Source organism: Saccostrea cucullata, unplaced genomic scaffold (assembly GCF_032062105.1).
Source record: "Saccostrea cucullata isolate Sc308-1 unplaced genomic scaffold, CSIRO_AGI_Scuc_v1 ctg4103, whole genome shotgun sequence".
Classification (NCBI taxonomy): domain Eukaryota; kingdom Metazoa; phylum Mollusca; class Bivalvia; order Ostreida; family Ostreidae; genus Saccostrea; species Saccostrea cuccullata.
In genome coordinates this window covers 1-8,003 of record NW_026941440.1, presented here as the reverse complement: position 1 = coordinate 8,003, position 8,003 = coordinate 1, and the positions used below count along the sequence as shown (strand labels likewise).

The 8,003-nt window shown below is 37.0% G+C and overlaps 2 long non-coding RNA genes across 2 annotated transcripts; both read right to left on the bottom strand.

Moving 5' to 3' along the window:
- Positions 1 to 494: 494 nt before the first annotated feature.
- LOC134257834 (uncharacterized) lies at positions 495 to 1,243 on the bottom strand. The gene is made up of 3 exons (XR_009990014.1): positions 1,017 to 1,243; positions 812 to 910; positions 495 to 557 (listed from the first exon to the last, which is right to left on the bottom strand). It is a non-coding gene; the product is annotated as an uncharacterized LOC134257834 (long non-coding RNA).
- A 3,189-nt stretch (positions 1,244 to 4,432) lies between these two features.
- LOC134257833 (uncharacterized) lies at positions 4,433 to 6,208 on the bottom strand. The gene is made up of 6 exons (XR_009990013.1): positions 6,055 to 6,208; positions 5,688 to 5,935; positions 5,440 to 5,580; positions 5,175 to 5,279; positions 4,840 to 5,089; positions 4,433 to 4,564 (listed from the first exon to the last, which is right to left on the bottom strand). It is a non-coding gene; the product is annotated as an uncharacterized LOC134257833 (long non-coding RNA).
- Between the last annotated feature and the right edge of the window lie 1,795 nt (positions 6,209 to 8,003).

Below are 8,003 nucleotides of genomic sequence, written 5' to 3'. Positions count from 1 at the left end.
TTAATGTTTCGTTAGATGACAAATGTGGGGGTAGAATAAGGTAGTAATTAATAGAAGACGTACAAGTTTAGACAAGTAGATGTACAGCACTCTGAGTTGGGGGGTGGGGGACACAAGGGTCTGTAGCGGCTGGTCGTCATGGAGAAGGCTGTCCACCAGGTGTTGGAGGTAACCTTTAGAGGACAGAAAGGTCATCCACTGCTGGAACTTGTCCATAGAATGGTGTCCAGAATGGTGTCCAGTACTGATAAAGCCAGCATCTACAACAGACAAATATAACAGATACAGCCAGCATCTACAACAGACATTATATTAATATAGGTCATGCGCTGCTGGAACCTGTTCACAATGAAACCTTGGGACATAAATATAGTACACAAAGATATCAGGATTCACTCCTTACCCTTCCTACATCATGTCCATCACACGCGTCACGACACACCATGTCAATAAAGTTGTCTCCAACAGAATGGTAGCCACGTTTTCCTATCTCAGCTGTTCATAATCGGAGTGGGCGTCGGCCAAAATCCTCTTCCCAACCCCATCACCTCCTGCCTCTGTCAGAAAAAGGAAACATCATTAACAGCCTTTGTCATACATGTACTAGTTTAGGTTTTTATTTCATATAACATTGGAAGAGTTTAAATGTATTCTATAAAATACATAATATACAATTTTGATCTATGTATGCCAGGCACAAAGTAAGAGCAAAATCTGTGCAGTTTTGTTGACATTCAGGTGTTGACATCTTAGTACTATGAATTATATTCTTAAACAAGACACGTGTGATTTCTACTTAGACATACCTGACTGTGTATGATGTGAGTCAGAGACTTGGGTTTCTGAGCGATTTTTAGATAAGACAGCAGGGCCCCATATAAGTTGGCTCTTACTCTCTGCTGGCCACCACCTAAACAGAATTAGAAATTGATTTTTATGAACATGCACTTGAAAAAATTTCTTTTCAGGGAAAAAGTATGCAAATGTACTATTCATACATTTCAATATATTCTTACTTGAAAGCAGAATGTGATCTATCACTCCTCTGAGCACCAGTTGAAGGGAGGAAGCAAATTGGGTTCATGACCCTGACAATTGACCCCATGACCCTGTTTGACCTTGACCTGCTGTGGAGTCCAGCATGGTGAGGAAGTGTGAGGTTTCATCGTCAGAGACAGAATCTTGACAGAAACACTGACGTAGATTTGTCATCTGAGTCAGGATGATCCCAGCCACAGGGGCAGTTAACTCTGTCAAGGCATCATCTTCCGTCACCTAAAAATAATGAGTAGATTGATGTTAAATGTAGTATCAAGCGATGCAATACAACAACCTTTTTTCTCTGTAAAATTAAAATTTCCCCTCCCTTTTCCCCAAATGAAAGCAATTGTCAAGTACATTTGTACACACAGCACAGTTAAGGTTACAAACCCAAGTCAAAATGAACTGCTTATTTTAGCAGTTTATAAACAGTTATTAGGCAGTCTGGCAACTTTTTGGCAGTTTTTAGGCAGTTCTTAACAGTCTCAGTCTTAGCATTCCTTAAAACTGCTTACAGACAGTGCTTAAAAACTGCTAAGAATTTGTGTAAGCAGTTCAGTATTGAAGAAACTTAATTAAGCAGTCAAACAAGCAGTTTCTCAAAACTGCTAAAAAACTGCTAAAAGCAACTTATTCATTTCGACTTCTTATAAGAAGTAATACAACACTTTTTCACTCTTGGTGGTCCTAACTTTCACTAGCCTTCATTACTGCCCATGTGTTACTGTTAATGCTTCCTGATGATAACGTCACAAATAATTGGGGCCAGACAGGAGTTCTTATACAGAAAATAAAGTTAAATAGAAAAAAAATATACTAAAAATCTTACTAGAAATGATACAATAGTTTGTAATAAATTGAGGCTTCATATTATAAAAAGCATGAGCATATGAGCTTCTAATCTTTATCCCATCAACTTGCAAATCCAGCCGTCTAGTTATATTAACAACCTGCTGTGTCCCCCTTGGTTGCTTGAAACTATAGGGTTGTATCCAATGAGGAAAGCCAGTCAAGATTTGTGCGCCTTTTCCACATCAGTTCAAAATTACAAATTGTGAAGATGTTTGTGATGGTCTGGGATATTATATATATCATGTATATATTTATACCTATACAGTGAAGAAGTAAAATATGCTTTGGAAAATACAATATTATCTGTGATCACCACATTGGACTGGATGTGAACTTAATATTTATATAGTGACAAGTGTATCTGAATTTATTTCCATGAGATGGGAGATCATTATTATAAAAATCTGATCAAACAATATATTGGAATTGGGTGATATAGGAAAATTGCTAAAAGATTTGTTGGCAGTAATTAAAGTATGCTTCAGAAAATATGGTAAGTGTGTGGGCTAATGTGATATAATAGGCATACCCTCTTCTCATTTGGATAACTATTAAATTATAAAACGTATAATCTAGTTTTTATATTTCAATTATAAGTACTAAATTGAAATAAATTAAAATATTTGCAAATAAATTTATAAGCTACTGATAAAGGGATCCATAGATTAGTCCACTGTATCAATTACCCAAGCTCTTAAGATGCCACTGACGTTTATGCAAGAAAATGGACTTAATGAAAGGACTCATTTACAATTCATACCTTAGATCTAAATCTCAATACTAAGTCAAATTTCCAATATATACATATGATGTCATTTTTAATAAATTACCCTGCCGGAAGCAAAAATTATATGCATATTTGTATTCATATATCATGTATATGGGTGGTGTTATGTTCTTAAAAGTTAGTCAAGAATAGTGCTTATAGCATTCTTTTTACCATGCAGTTTTTAAGCAGTTAATAAATTTTCAAATTTATATGTAGGTCACTCAGAGTCATTTCCATATAAGTAGAGCAAACAAAAGAAACACCTTAGCAGTTATTAAGCAGTTTTTAAGCAGTTCTCCTTAACCTTCCTATTGACTGCTTAGATACTGCTAAGGAAACTGCTAAGCAACTGCTAAGTTACTGCTAATGAACTGGCTAAGTACTGCTTAAAATGTGGACTGCTAAGGAAAACTGCCTAAGGAGAGAAGAAGGCTAGTAAACTGTCTAAGAACTGCTAAAGCACTGAACTGTTAAGGTTAAAAAACTGCTAAAGAACTGCCTTCCACTTTGACTTGGGAATGGAGATATCGGTGATTTTTTAAGATAAAAAATACATACTTTATTAGGATGGGTGAATCTTTTTAGGAATTCACTGATATCAAAAAAATGTAATGTGGTTAAAAATGTTGGGGACATTTAGATTTTTTATTTAGACTTGTCATTTGATGTCGACGTCACATGACTTTGGCAATTATACTTGCAGTTTAGAGGTCATTTATAAATTTCAATATTGCAAGGGCATAACCAAGCTAAAAATCTTAGTTTATTTTATAATGCTTTTCAACATTATATGTAGTTTGTGAAAAGTGCTGCGAACCAATATAGATTCCCTTTTTTAATTGGTAAAATTTAATTTGTTGGACGGCAGGATTAATATATTGCTGGTCAACTACATTAAATACAGCTATAATTAATTTATTTGCAAGATTTCAAGAGGTTCGCAGCACTTTTCAAATATCTTAATGCTTCTTGAGTTTATGTGTAAAATTTTGACAAGATACATTGAGGGTATGCCCTTGCAATGAATTGATTTATTAGGGCCCTTCGATTACTTTTTCAATGAATCTGCATACAAACACACGATAGTATCGCTTGTCTGATAAATGCAGGTACAGTTTATGAATAAAATACTAAAATAAACATCGCATCCAAATTAATGGCTTTTTATTTTACTGCAAATAATATTTTATTTTGAGAACAAAAGACATTTTTCATTGTAAAATTTGTGACTTGATCAGCCTCTCACTGTGTACAGACTGCGTCATTTTTTGTGAAATGACGTCACATTGACATGTGCATTGATGCATCGTTTATATACTGTTGTGTGGGGTTTGATAAACGACAAAACTGCAAGTAATAGTAAGTTTGTATGTAGTATACAGCTATCCAGCTGTTTGAAATAGCAAAAAATTTCATTTTGTGGTATTTTGAAGACCTGATATTATGCGTGATGTCATAGTAAAAATTTCCCGTACAAATTAGGCCCCGCCTCTTTACTGTAACCTTAACTGTGCTGCGCATGAATATTGTGAAGAAAATGTGTCGGTATCATTTTTCCATACATCTTTTTGCAAGATTTACCCTTTAACCTTAAGTATACAGATGAAATTTGGCCAATACCTGGCATTAGTTAGATGCTCATGTTCTTGTACATTAATACCACATACTTCAGTGTTGGACGGAAAACAAGACACACAGATGTTGTTTTACCTTTCTCTGTAGTTCTTGTAGCAGCTCAAACAGTACGGTCTGTCTGTCCTCAGCAGTCAGTAGGTCCTCAGGACATGCAGTCAACAGAACCTCTGTCACATGACGCCACGCCTCCAGAGCCTGCTGTTTGGTGGACAGTTCCTGTCGGATTCTGTTACGTAGCACCATGTGATGCAGAATATTCTCCACTTCCTGAAAAATTTATAAAACTTTTACGTTTTGCTGAAATGTTGACAACCTTGGGGGTAGGTCAAAGAAATTAAGACAACATGAAAGAGACAGTCATCATAGAGAAGAGTGAAATCAATGGCATAAGATTGGGCCGGAAAGAGAGACTGTGTAGCTAGCTTTACATCACCTGACACAAAGAGGATTAAGTAAGGAAGGATATTAAATGCTTAATAATTGGGATATCGATCTCACCTCTAGAACTTGCGGTCTCTGAGTCACTATGATATCGATCTCACCTCTAAAACTCGAGGTCTCTGAGTCACTGTGATGTTGCCCTGGTAGTTGTTAAGTTCGTTCATCAGTAGGCAGTGAAGTCGTTTGACATCACAATACAAAATGTCCTGTTCGGTCCAAGTTTCTACACTTTTAATGGCTATAATTCAATCATCGACAATTTGAAAAACTCCAACTTCATTGTAGGAGGGTAACGCTGTGAAAAGTCAACTTCATACAGAAATCCTAGTAACTTCCTGCTCACTTGGCGGCCTGAACAAGGAAAATAAAGCCTGAACAAGTGTTTATGAGCAAAAGAAGAGCAGTGTCATAATTTTTTATGTTTTTCTTTGCTTACTCCTGAACAGGCTTGCTGTCTGAGACAGATAAGATGTCTGTAGACTCTGTTCTGTAAATCTGTCATACGTCAGGTCAGCTTCGTCTCCTAATGCTGGCTGTAACACTGTGAGAATCACATTTATTACTTTCTTTAGCAAATCAGACCATTTAGATTTTTTGTAAGGCTGTTATTAAACTTGACTTTACCATTTTAACCCCCTGAATACACATGGATCAAGACATTCATTAACCTCAGCTTGTGTGACTTTTGAACTTGACCTTACCTGTTTGACCTTCTGACCCATCATCCAGCAGGGCCTTCATTAACCTCAGTGTGTGTGACCTTTGACGGTTCAGTGCAGTCAGTCGCAGTTCAATGGCTATCAGCTTCAGCAACCAGGATTGGGAAATCATTACAGGGCGTTCTATAAAGGCAATTAAATATTAAATAATAAACAAATTTTGACTAGTTTCTCTATTAAAAACATTTTTGTCACAAAATACAAAAATTCTTATTTTAATTTGAACTCACTATAAAACTGCTGAGTGAAAGGTAAATGCTGGAGCTGCCTGAACAGGAAGTCCCTGGTTGTACGTAAATATCGTAAAGTGGGCGTCGACGTCTTCTTGTTGGCAGCCAGAAGGTAGATGTGTTTGTATAGGCCAGCTCAGACAGTCATGGAATGTCCATCAGGCAGATGGGGCCTGAGTGTGTCCCCACCCCCCTCTCTAACAGGGACAGGACCGCATGTAGACAGGTCTTAGGTGACCCTAGGATACCTGGTTTTAGAAATTCAAATCAAATTAAATTTGTGAATGTGCAAAATTTTCATTGGTAGATTTAAGAATCTTTTGCATCTTGAAGTAAAATTTAGACAAAACTTCTTTTATCAGCTCACCTGGGTCCTGGAGCAGAGTTCTGTTTACAGACTTCCTAATGTCAAAGCCCAGCAGCAGGTGTGCCAAGTTTGGTGAAGGTTGGTCTAGAAATCTCAGTAGGACCTGAAATAGGTAGTGTCTGGTGGAGTTACGGACGTGGCCAATCTCATGGGAATCATCTGTAACAATAAAACTAATCCGTGTTAAAGTGACATTATATGGTGGAGTTACGGACGTGGCCAATCCTACGGGAATCATCTGTTACAATAAAGCTAATCAGTGTTAAAGTGACATTATAATGGTGGAGTTACGGACGTGGCCGATCTCACGGGAATCATCTGTTACAATAAAGCTAATCAGTGTTAAAGTGACATTATAATGGTGGAGTTACAGACGTGGCCAATCTCACGGGAATCATCTGTTACAATAAAGCTAATCAGTGTTAAAGTGACATTATAATGGTGGAGTTACGGACGTGGCCAGTCTCACGGGAATCATCTGTAACAATAAAGATAATCAGTGTTAAAGTGACATTATAATGGTGGAGTTACAGACGTGGCCAGTCTCACGGGAATCATCTGTTACAATAAAGATAATCAGTATTAAAGAGACATTATAATGGTGGAGTTACCGATGTGGCCAATCTCACGGGAATCATCTGTTACAATAAAACTAATCAGTGTTAAAGTGACATTAAAATGGTGCAGTTACAGACGTGGCCAATCTCACGGGAATCATCTGTTACAATAAAGCTAATCAGTATTAAAGTGACATTATAATGGTGGAGTTACAGACGTGGCCAATCTCACGGGAATCATCTGTTACAATAAAGCTAATCATTATTAAAGTGACATTATAATGGTGGAGTTACAGACCTGGCCAATCTCACGGGAATCATCTGTTACAATAAAGATAATCAGTATTAAAGAGACATTATAATGGTGGAGTTACAGACGTGGCCAATCTCACAGGAATCATCTGTTACAATAAAGCTAATCAGTATTAAAGTGACATTATAATGGTGGAGTTACGGACGTGGCCGATCTCACGGGAATCATCTGTTACAATAAAGATAATCAGTATTAAAGAGACATTATAATGGTGGAGTTACAGACGTGGCCAATCTCACGGGAATCATCTGTTACAATAAAGATAATCAGTGTTAAAGTGACATTATAATGGTGGAGTTACAGACGTGGCCGATCTCACGGGAATCATCTGTTACAATAAAGATGATCAGTGCTAAAGTGACATTATAATGGTAGAGTTACGGACGTGGCCAATCTCACGGGAATCATCTGTTACAATAAAGCTAATCAGTGTTAAAGTGACATTATAACGGTGGAGTTACGGACGTGGCCAATCTCACGGGAATCATCTGTTACAATAAAGCTAATTAGTATTAAAGTGACATTATAAAGGTGGAGTTACGGACGTGGCCAATCTTACGGGAATCATCTGTTACAATAAAGCTAATCAGTATTAAAGTGACATTATAACGGTGGAGTTACGGACGTGGCCAATCTCACGGGAATCATCTGTTACAATAAAGCTAATCAGTATTAAAGTGACATTATAACGGTGGAGTTACGGACGTGGCCAATCTCACGGGAATCATCTGTTACAATAAAGCTAATCAGTATTAAAGTGACATTATAATGGTGGAGTTACGGACGTGGCCAATATCACGGGAATCATCTGTTACAATAAAGCTAATCAGTATTAAAGTGACATTATAATGGTGGAGTTACGGACGTGGCCAATATCACGGGAATCATCTGTTACAATAAAGCTAATCAGTATTAAAGTGACATTATAATGGTGGAGTTACGGACGTGGCCAATATCACGGGAATCATCTGTTACAATAAAGCTAATCAGTGTTAAAGTGACATTATAATGGCGTGACCAATCACACAGGAATCATCAGTTACAATAAAGCTAATCAGTGTTAAAGTGACATTATAATG